Below are 11,855 nucleotides of genomic sequence, written 5' to 3' on the forward strand. Positions count from 1 at the left end.
GTGATCCCGTTTAAAGTTTACAGCTTTTGAGGGCTCTTAACTTGCGAATTAATCCCCCGAAATCAGCCCTTCAAACAGTAGACTGGATTGTTAGCAAAAACTGGATTGAAGTTCATGGACACAAACGAACAGTGAATGCACAAACTTGTAGGCGCTCTAACCTCTCGAATTAATCTCTCGAGGGTAATGCTCCCGACAACAGGCAAAAATTCATGCATAAACACCTATTATCAATCGTCCACGCTGTCTGCTCTTTAAGTCCTTCCAAAATTCTCACACAACTGAACTTAACCTAATACGCTCACGATATTTGACGCTTAAAAATTCTTGCTTCAGATATAACTAATCTAATCTTTGCGATCTTTATAAGAAGTGAGTGCTGTTATAGCTCTGCTTCTCACTGCTTTAAGCAATTACTAGGGTGGAATATCCTGATCTCTCCAATTTCCACATGTCTTTCCGTATAAGTTCTTACGGCTTCCCAAATGAAGAGGAAATAACTTATGATAACAATGTGCAGGGAAGATGGTAATAGAAGCCTGCGGTAATCCGATAATCTAAAGCAAAGTCTAAGGTCTCTGGTCTAGGAAATTTACGATCAGCTGCCAAGCCAAGAGAAAGCCAAAATGTTATCTATGTGTGCAGTGAGGATGTGGCTTTAAGGAAACATTTAGCTCAGTAATCTAAAAATCAATGTCATATCTGAAATCGAGTTTGTTTGGGTTCTCCCGCAATCGAATTGAACGACATAATATTCTTGATAGAAACGGAAAAGTTTAAGAAAATTCAACCGAAAATTTTTTGCTTATTATAAATTGAATTGAACTTCTTTTCCTTTGCTTTATGTGGCTTAGTAAATCTAAATGTCTGCATGTATGCAATGAAGAGATTAAAGCTAAAGTTCTACTATACGGTATACTTTGTTACATTTACAAATGTGTCACGTGACGATGGAAGTTTGCCGCAAATGAAATGACCAAAGTAGAATACGCCCATTTTTCTTGATTGCACATATAAGTATATCTCGGATCTAACTGAATTCTATTTCTTGACTTGATGTTTCTTTAGAAAGGAAAAAAGAACGGACAATAGCGTAGCAGAGACATATCAGTGTAATTTCTGTGACTTGCAATATGTACCTTTTATATATTATATATATATATATATATATATATATATATATATATTTCTATATATGTTACATATAAAATACTTATATGAGTACATTCTCTATACACAGCTGACTATAAAAGCTATTAGCAGCTAATGATAATCACAACAATTTTTGTTGTATCATCATTTCACAATGTCGGCAATATGTCAGATATTTTACGAGTGAGGGCACGCAGACACTTGTGCAGTTGGCCTGCCTATAATGAAAGCTGAAGCATGCATGCATATATGTATGAATGCGTGCATGGCAAAGATATAAAGATTTCATTTTGTATCTGAAGAATTGAAGTAAAAATGGTTTTTTGAAATATGTCAAAGACACAACACGAATTAATAATATTCGCCACATATGCGTGAAACGCACAATTTTTATTTTAAATTTCAAAAGTATAAGTGGACGCCATTAAATACGAGGCCGATGAAAAAATTCATAAATTCGTGCATATACTACGAACTAGTAGTCGTTACCTTTTTTCGTTTAAATTTCCTTTTTAAATGCATAAATTGTCGTTAACTAGAGAGAGACGACTATACCTGGGGTTGGGTATGCTCAGTAGTCTTGTTTTTACCTCTTGAATGTAGGCATATTTGCCTGGAATGGCACCTTTGCTTTGCAAGGATTTTAATCTTTGCCACCGAATGAATAAAAAAAGAATATTGCCGAGGTGAGCAGGTCAAGTGAATAAAGAATCGAATCATAGTATTTTTTCTATAGTAAATTTTTCTTCGATTTTCGGTGAAATTTAGAAAATTTGGGACAGCTTTCACTACCGTTGACCGAAAAAAAGAAAATTTGGTGCCCCCTGTCACCGAAATGATTCGATAGCACTAAATAGAGGCATCTTAAGCGTTTCCTACGTCCTCTTATACATGTTATCTGCTGTCGGTAAGTTGACTTTCCGATTCGGTTTGTCATCTTCAATAATTTACAAAAACATTAGGACTACTTCACTTTCATAGCAATGCGAAAAATTCCGAAAATTATTTGATCAACCCTCGTATACCAGATCATTTGTAACAATTTTTAAAGTGATAAATAGATTATATTTGAAAAGTTGAAAGTAGGCCCTGTATGCGATTTTAGTCAATAACTCAAATGCCCTACAATGTGCAGACATTATTTTAAAAAAATTAAGCATGAAAGAGTTGTTGGCCCTAAAGACATGGTTTCGTGTATGTCATCGTGTATTAGTTTGTACGAAGAGTGATTGGAATATTTCTTTTGATTGTAGACAAAGTTAAAGCACTTCAACTTTAATGTCCGTACTTCCTTGTTTTTCTTCAGGCGGTTGCAAACATGCAAGTTTGAATTGAGCGAACACATTTCGAAATGATATTCAGAGAGTAACCTTGAGCCAACATTGTTTGCATAGAAGTCTCATAAACCATTTTAGGTCAGTTAAACCATAGATGTTGTGAGCCGTTTACTCAAAGCTCCTTAAGGATGGATTCTTAGCGACTATTGATTTCACATTCATTTTATGATCAGAAAATTTATTTCCACTCATGTCGTTTCGATCAGCTACTACCTCATAGAGTTGAAAATCATATATATTATCATATTATTTTTAAATGTACATATTGTGTACGTAAACCATTTCAATTGCGCATGCTTATCACGCTTTAACACATCACTTTCTATATAGAAAGTATCGGTAACATTCCACGGCAATCTGCTGGACGGAAAGTTTTCATGAAAAACTAAAAAAAAAAAAAACTCGAAGAGCATCCTAGTAGAACGTATCTTTGAACTAAACAAACAAAAATTACTTATCTTCTCATTCAGTTGACTGCAATTTTCTCATCGCTCCTGTGCGCATCCCAGACAATCGTTCACACATAAAACTCATAATTTTATATTTATATAAACGCATATATATGCACAGACATTGCATTTTTATGCTACGCAACATGATACAATGTTATACATACGCATGTTATATATAATTCTGCTCAGACACATGTTCGTATGCAGAATGTGTATGTATGTGTGTGTGTGTGTGTGTGTGTGTGTATGTGTTTGTTTGCGTGTGTAAGTGCGTATTCCCATGCACACAGAGCATAAACTGTTTTGTAACAGTCTGATTTTGACATTGACGAATAAGTCGCCATTTGTCATTTGTATACCCATAAGTAGGAAGAACAATATATATATATATATATATATATATATATATATATGTATGTATATGTATGCACACAAATAAAACAAAAACAAGAACAGCATTACGAAAAATACATGAACAGGATACTCCTACCCTTAGCTTGACATCCTGCAGGCAGCATTCCATCAGCCATCAGCAAAGTAGTATAATTTTTTTTTCTTTCCTTTTCTCTCTTCTATATGTATACACATGGTAGAAGAAGAATAAATAAAAATACAATAGAGTAGTGTAACCAAGCGTGCATACGTACATATACTAGTTAAAGAAAAAAAAAAAAAAAAAAAAATAGGTTACATAAATTTAAGCAAAGTAAAGTAAACGTATCTTAATTGAAATTAGAAAAGTTTAGAAAATTTAATCATCAGGTTGGTCACCGCCAACTAAGGGAAATGCTATTAAGCGATGTCGGTCAGTTGGCCACAGTTAGTACTCTCTTCATTTTCTTTCACGAACAAAGAATATGCATTTACTTGGTAAGTTGGTTGGTACGACGAAATGATCGATGATGAAATCAGGTGCGTTTACATTCAAATGTCTCTTATGCACGGCCGTAATCAAGTCAAGTCAATTTTCGCTTTGTTTTCTGGGAATTAAAGAGCTCCGTTTGTCAGTCATATTGCTTTAGCTTGCATCAAAACTTTTAAAACCAAATAACTATTTGTGAGGTGCTTTACGTTATGCAAAAATTTTTAATTTAATAATTTATCATTCGTTTGCAGAAATAGTAGCTGGACTCCAGGAATAGCTTGCTTCCGTGATTTTTTAACACCTTCGGAATTACGAGTAAAGCCACAATGATCCGATATTTTTATACAATAAGCCAGCTGTGGTATCAGTTTGTGCATATTAAGCATCCAAAAGAATTATTTTCTAAGGCGATTCCGAATCACTATCTATATTAACCTAAGCTTGCCTATTCGTCTGTCCATCTTGTTTTCTTCAGCCCACAGGTCGCAATTTTTGAGATATCGTAATGAATTTTCTTACGCTTGGTTTCCGCCTAAGGACAAAGGCTACAGGAAATGGTTGGAATCGGTTCACTACTTTAACCACTTCCCACATAAAGCTTTACTTTGAAAATTCGTTTCAAGCGATAAGAAGATAATAAGATGAGAGAAATAACAGACGTCATTGTCTCCCAATGGGAACACTCTCCTTAAACTTGGAACATTCATTAAAAACAGCAAAATAAAATCAATTTCTACAAATAAGATCCAGTGTGCGATCCCTTGACAATTGCATTGGATTCATACAGAAGAGATATTGTCGAGGAGCTTACGTGGTTACTCAGTCTGACAAAATATGTTGAAGAATGTCTTCGAATGAAAAAGCTTTTCGAAGAAATTGTATTGAGCATCAATTCTCCATCCCAGGGAATCAAGCGATGTCAGTGAGTAAACTCGAGTCGACTCGAGACCACTGATAAAAATTGAAAACAATTCTTTAAAAAAAATAGTCCTAAGAAAATAGTTTTCTGCCAACAATAGCAATAACAAGCAAAGATAATTCTATTTACTTGATTTGATTTCATTCTCCTCATGGCCAAAAGAATTAATTTAATTGCATGATGTGCTAAAGAAGCCTTTTAGGTCAGTATTAGATCTTACTAGGAAGTAAAAATTTAACTAAGATTCTCTTTAACCCCCCCCTAATAGTCGCACATGGGCACTGTAACTACGGAGCACTAAAGTTATATTTTGCAACCACTTCCTGCCCTTCTTGGCCAGGGATATAAATAAAAATTTGGATTTCACGTGATTCACTTAGTTTATTTTCTTTCATCATGTTCATGCAAGCATAACTGCACAAAAAACGCACTTACTTACAAAATCAAATCTCCTTAATAATTACGTAAGTATAAGTATGGCTACTACGGCTGCCATGTATTTACTTCTACCTGTTATCATAATAAAGGGAAAGATTAAATGAAATTTATCTCGCATTAAAAGTATTTCTTGCTTATAATGGCTGATTAACTAACTCCATCACTTTATTAGGGTAGAAGCGGTAATCGCTACATACAACTGTAAAAGGTAGCCTTTAATTTTTGGTGTTTTTCGATTTTCATATGGGAAAGGGGAAAAATTGATGTACCTGCGAATTAGAAAAGTTTTTGTGTTTGTTACATTTCACTGGTCAAGCAATTAATATCTCTCTTTGTGATCTTTGCTCAACATTTATCTTTATCAAGAATATTTCGGGACGTTAAATGTTCAGGGCGATAGCCATTATTTAAACATAACAACAACAACAACACGCCAATGTATAGGCCTTCTGTGCCATTCACATGTTTATATGATTTGTATGGCTGGATGACGACGAGCTTTCCCCTCAATCGATACTAATTACTATTAAAGTTTAAATATTTATTTATTTACATAAGTATATATTAACAACTGTTTGGAATTTATTGTAAAGTCTATGGTTTTTTTTTTTTGTGATATTTATTCGTCTGTTTGTTTGTTCGCTGTCATTTGCAAGCGTCAAAATCCGAAATGAACATTACTCTCAGCTCTATCAACATTCTAAATCGCTTCTCATTCTCTGCGAACATAAAAAACCGAATTGAGTGTTCATACAAATGACCAAAAAAAAAAAAAAAAAAAAAAAAAAAAAAAACACTTCTACATATTCCTCATGAAAACGGTTTGTCAGATAAAATGTTTCAATGTCCAATCGGGTAATTTGTCAAAATGTTGCTTTGCGAGTTGCGAATAACAAAAAATGCCATTCACCCTAGAACAGAGAATATTTTTGGGCGTATTTGTTGTTGTTGTATGTTGTGAAAAACAGTTATATTTGCATTTGTATTGTATTTTTGTTACCCCTAAAGAGTAGACAGACATATTAGACATATAGATTAAAATTTAAAGAAAAAAAATAAGTAAAACGTAGTATCAAACATGTTTTCATCATTATCAAGCTGAACTTTTTCACTTAGCATCGACAAGGCGACATAATGTGTTGATGGAGAAAGAAACTAAATTCTAGAGATTCGCGTGCTTGACCACCTCTGTACCCACTCGGTGGTAGGAGATAAGAAGTGAGCGGTAGGTCAAAGAAAGAAAAACCAGTTGTTGCGCTTGCTTAAGGTGCTAATAAAGAAAATTCGACCAAAATTTCCAAATATTTTGAGAAAAAATTTGCGAATGCGAAGCATAAGTGATGGGGGGATAAAAGGGAAGGTGAAGATCGATTTTTAAATAACTCCTCAACTTATGAATTATGCAAACGAAATTTCCTCGAAGAACTTTAAATCGCCAGTTTCTTACAATGTACTGGAAAGCGTCTTACCATTCCAAGCATGACACACAACTACGAACAAGCAAGTTTTGGATTTGAAAGCATGCTTATATTGATAAGTGGGCTAGAAAGTTCCGAACCTTGATATAAAGTTGACAACACTTTCATAGATTCACCACGCTATAACTGTGGAAAAGTGTCGGATTAGGCAGTGGTTTTTGAAAGGCAATATGCCTACACGAACTAAAGCTGACTTGGACGCTGTGCAAGGGGTTTTTGCAATATCATCCATTTGGATATCTACGCGACGATGAAGGTTCGAAACTATGCCATCTGATGAAAACTCAGATCCGTCAAGTTGTGGGCAAACTCCACCGTGTTAAACTTAGAGGGACAGCAAAGGCTAAAGGTGATGAATAAGTCTAATATTTTCGCAAGTAACGCTAACTATCGTTTTAAGTGGCATTCAGCTACAGAATCATCAAAAATGTTTTGTTTTTTTTTAATTTTCGTAATGAAAGCTAAACAGTAAAAGATATCAAGATGAATTTTATTTATTTTAGATATGGGCTGATGCCAGTTTTATTTGAAACGGTCGCTTCTATAATCCTGCAAAAATTCAACCCTGGAACACCAATTTTTGTCTGCTCTTGTCTCGCCACTAACACAAATAATCTTGATGAGTAAGATCATTGAGAGGTCATGGTAATTGGAGTAGCCAAGCCAATGCTTCATGATAACCTCACTCTGTCCTCAATCAAAATTGAAGGTAGAAACCACTATAAGAAGTAGACCTACATTCTATCGCTTTCTTCTTCTTCGTCTTTCTTTTGTATACATGACGGTATCTTAATAAAAATAAATACCTGGGGTTTCGTAAGTTTGATTTAATACTTTGTTAAAAACAAGCGCACTATGAGAAATTGACTTAAACGTTGCGGTAGCAATAAACGATCAAATCTTCACTGCCCAAGTTCATTTGCTTAACGAAGTTTTGCTGATCTTCTTCGCATAACTGCTGGGAAAATTCGGTTGGGTTCGATAGAGTTTCTCTTTTAAAATTATTTGTTGTAACCTGCTTTTTCTATCGAAGATCTCGCATAAGTAGCTTGGTGTGAGATAAGTCGAGCTCTTAATTTTCCTCATTTCCGATATAGTCCTGACACTGCAAGTCTCTGCGAGTTTCTGTTATTGTTTCTAGACTGAAATGGCGAATTGATCAGTTATCAGTTTTGAGAAACTTAGTACATTCAAGGCAAACTAGAAAATGCACACTTCCTCCCCGCCGGTGTGCATAACGCTAGGTTTGACTCGTAATGTCGAACTTACTTACTTTAAAGCATCCGGTCCGTTTATCTGTAAATCTGACAGTATCTGACAGCAGTTCTCCTTATTCTTCCCATTAATTGTTGACCATAATACCAAACTTAGTAATTAGTTGCGAGACACCCAGTATTTTAGTTCGCAATATCGAACTTATTATTTAGTTTCGGTATACTTACTGTCTGCCTATATACTATTCATGAGGCAGAGCGCGTATGTCTCCGTATTCCCATTAATTTCCATTAATTCTTGACCACAATATCGAATTTATCAATTAGTTCTCAACTACCCAGTATGAGCCTACATGCGCCAGCTGCATTCAAGTGCGCAATCTGTTGAGTCACTTGAGTGAAAAAATTTTTATATGAAAATATGTAAAAAAGATATAAAATCTATACACAAATGACTAACTTCAGCTCTTGCGGCATGTAAAACAAGGCGAATACATAAAAAATAAAAATTTGCTTGAGAATTATTATTAATAAGTTAGTCTAGAGAATTTTATGTTTAAAATTAGGGGAAACAGACAAAAATACAAAAATTTTAAAGGAAAGAAAAAAAAATAAAATAAAAATAAATAAAAAGATTTGATTTAAATCACATATACACAAATTGTACGCACAACAACGATGCACCAACAGCGATACTGCGAAGTCAAAGCGGTCTCCATGAAGTCCCATGAAATTTAAGATTTCTTTTCATTTGCTGTCTTAAAACAACAACAACAACAACAACGAATAATACCGAAAATCAAGCATAACATATCCATCGCGCTTCTCTATGCATACATATATTTTTACAAGCGTATGCGCGTATATTTGTGTCGTTGCTCTGTTATAATCGAGTTTTCTGCATGTGCTCTTAGACTGCTGCGCGACAATGGTTGTTAATCAAATGGCTTTCGATTGTAGAATTAAATGTGACAAGATTTTAATATTAAAATGTAAGAGCAAAAGAGACCGTCCACTATCCGACTATTAATTTTTTTCATATTCTCGACTATATGTAGCAACAATGTAACAATAGGTGTACTGTTGTTGTGCTCTCACGTGTAAGATATTTCTGTAAATGCATTGAGTTTTTGGAGAACACGATCAATGCAACTGGAAAATAATGAGGCGAAATCGTATGTGTGCGAGCCGCCATCATCGTGGCCGTAATCCTTTCTCACTTTTCTGCAACTCCCCATTGTTCTCTCTTTGGGAAATTCTTGTAACTTTCAATCAGCCGATCGGTATCGAAGGTCTGAGTAAAAGAGGTTAGTACGGATACCCATTCGCCTAATTTCTAATGAAATGCTTTTGATATATTAGCGCTGACGCTGCCAGCATTGCGTGACATGGGATATGTGATATTTTACACAACCACTGTTCACGAACTTCAATCAATTATTTCGAATAATTGTTGGGTGTGTATGCTTTTACGGCTACAGTGACTTTAATCTGTGCTTTAAGCCCAGGTATTGCAGCATTCTCGCGTTTCTACCTCATTCCCTTTTGCCCATAGGTTAGTTTCTATTACTCATTATTTAATATCGAACGCTTAAGCAATAGTAGGAGTCAGGTACGTTCCAGTGGAAAGAGTTGTGCTTCAGATCAGGCTCCATCCAAATGCATCGCTTCTTCTTTTCTTAAAGCGGTTTATCGTTATAATGGACTTTCAAATCATTGTTACTCTCGTTCACCAATATACACACACCGTCTGGGCTCTGCCGGAATATAAACTTTACTGCATTGACATTTGAATCGGCGAACATAAACTCGCTAGTCACGATTCTTACCTATTCCGCTGTGCACGCGGAGGTTAAAGCCACATCATGAAACAGGAGTTTAATATTTTTTCGACTATCTACCTATCTGATGTATACATTTAAATAGTAATGTAAAGATTTGTTTAGTTATGCCATAATATTAGCGAAATTATATAGTTTTTCTACTAATGCGCTTGCGGCAGTTAGTTTGATGTGCATCTGAAGTATTCGCCGTAAACCAGTGATAAAAATCCGAATTATTGAATGCTGCTATGTATGGGCTAACGCATGCTTGCAGGCTTGCACAACTATAAAAAAGTTGACGCAATCTGTTGACTATAAACGAACGGGACAGAGTTACTTAAGCGTAAGGTTTCAAAACTTCAAAATGACTCTCAAACTCAAGTTTAAGCTTCTTTATGTGTGGACTCTTTCAAACATCTTGCAATTTGCGGCACATGAAGAATTTTTATATTGATGATCGAAAGAACGAAGAATGGAAAAGTCAGTAGAAGCAATGAATGAAAATATGATTATCTCAAGATTTAAAATAGAGATGAAAGAAAGCTCTCTTTTTTCCATTATGAATGAATGTTTAAGAAGAACAATTCTTTCTTTTTCTTTTTTTTTTTTTTTGAGTTTTTAATCATTATATACTGCCCTTAAAAGTGTACATAATGTTCACAACATACTTATTTAGTAAACGAACGAACATCTACCGCAGTATGGTGCGGAATGCGAAATGAGAAAATATCCAAAAGTTTATACGAAAAACAAAAACTCGTATTCTATTTTATATTTTTTTTTTTTTTTTTTTTTCATTTTTATTTTTACTTCCCTTGATTTTTATTCGTTTTGTTCGTCATGTCCATCGAGTGATTTTGATGAATTTCTGTCATTAATCTATGACGTGCACAGCTCAAATACCATATAAAGGGAAATTCATACTATACCATCTCCAGGGTATATAAAAAAAAAAAAAAAAAAAAAAAAACACACACACACACACACACATACTCAAACTTAGATTGTATACAATGGGCCAGGCTGAATTTTTTCATTTTAGAAAAAAAAAAAAAGAATAAACAAAAATAAAAACAAAAACAAAATCTCTCTCACCAACAAATGCAAAAGTAATCGTAACAATATCAAGGGATTACAGTGAAACAGAGAGAAGACCTCAGGGTGGTTAAGCATTAAGCATTAAAGTTGGATTTTTGTTTTTTTTTTTTTTTTTTTCGTTCTGCATCCTCGATTGACGATTGCTGTATACTAATTTTGTCATTCCGTTTGTAGAATCCATAGAACCGTTTCATAGGCCACAAGTGAAACTGATATGATTCACAGAAATGAGTCTTGTCGTCTTCGGCTTCAGTGAAGTTTATTCACCTTTAAGCTCTCCTATAACATGAAACCTCAACATAAACAAAAATCTTGCAAATGTTTTTTTGTTTCTTTTTATGAATATCTCAGGAATTGACATGACTAATAGCCTCGATGATCAATCCAAACTAAGAAATACTAAGAAAGTTATATATAATACAAATGTGACGAAGAGCATTCAAGCGTCTTTTCTCTTTCTTTTTTCATATATTTATGATAACATTTTTTGTATGTAGACAAATATGATTTGGTTTAAAAACTCTTTTAATTTTATATACATTTCTTTAGATTAAAACATTAACTTACAGACAGGGCGCGGATTAGGTAAACCTAAAATTTTTATATCATTGGGTGCTCCCTCACTCTCTTTTAATTGGTTCTCTCAGGAACCCAGATATTCAGAAAGCTGAACATGGCATATTCATCGCAAATGACCTAATGGCTAAATAGAGACTAAGCGGCCAAAACAAAGTTGAAAAGAAATTTGTTATCAATAAGCTAAGCCTTGGGCGTAAAGATATCAAAAATTTGATGTAAATATTTACGAATGGGCGCCGAACCGCTCATCTATTAGTAGGTCTACGATTTATGGGAATGGAGGCAATTACTGTCGTTTTGGGAATTTGAAACATAATCTAGGACGGATTTAATCACTTTATCTCTTAATTATAGTCCTAAGATGTAATTCTTACCGGGAATCATGTGAAGAGCTGACTATTATCACAGATCGATTATGGTAGATTTTATAGGTACCTGAAGGGCATCTTGAAAATTAAACGTTAGTGAACGTAGTTCTCTTTCTTTTTATTATATAGTTG

The sequence above is a fragment of the Glossina fuscipes genome, unplaced genomic scaffold (assembly GCF_014805625.2).
Source record: "Glossina fuscipes isolate IAEA_lab_2018 unplaced genomic scaffold, Yale_Gfus_2 174, whole genome shotgun sequence".
NCBI lineage: Eukaryota > Metazoa > Arthropoda > Insecta > Diptera > Glossinidae > Glossina > Glossina fuscipes.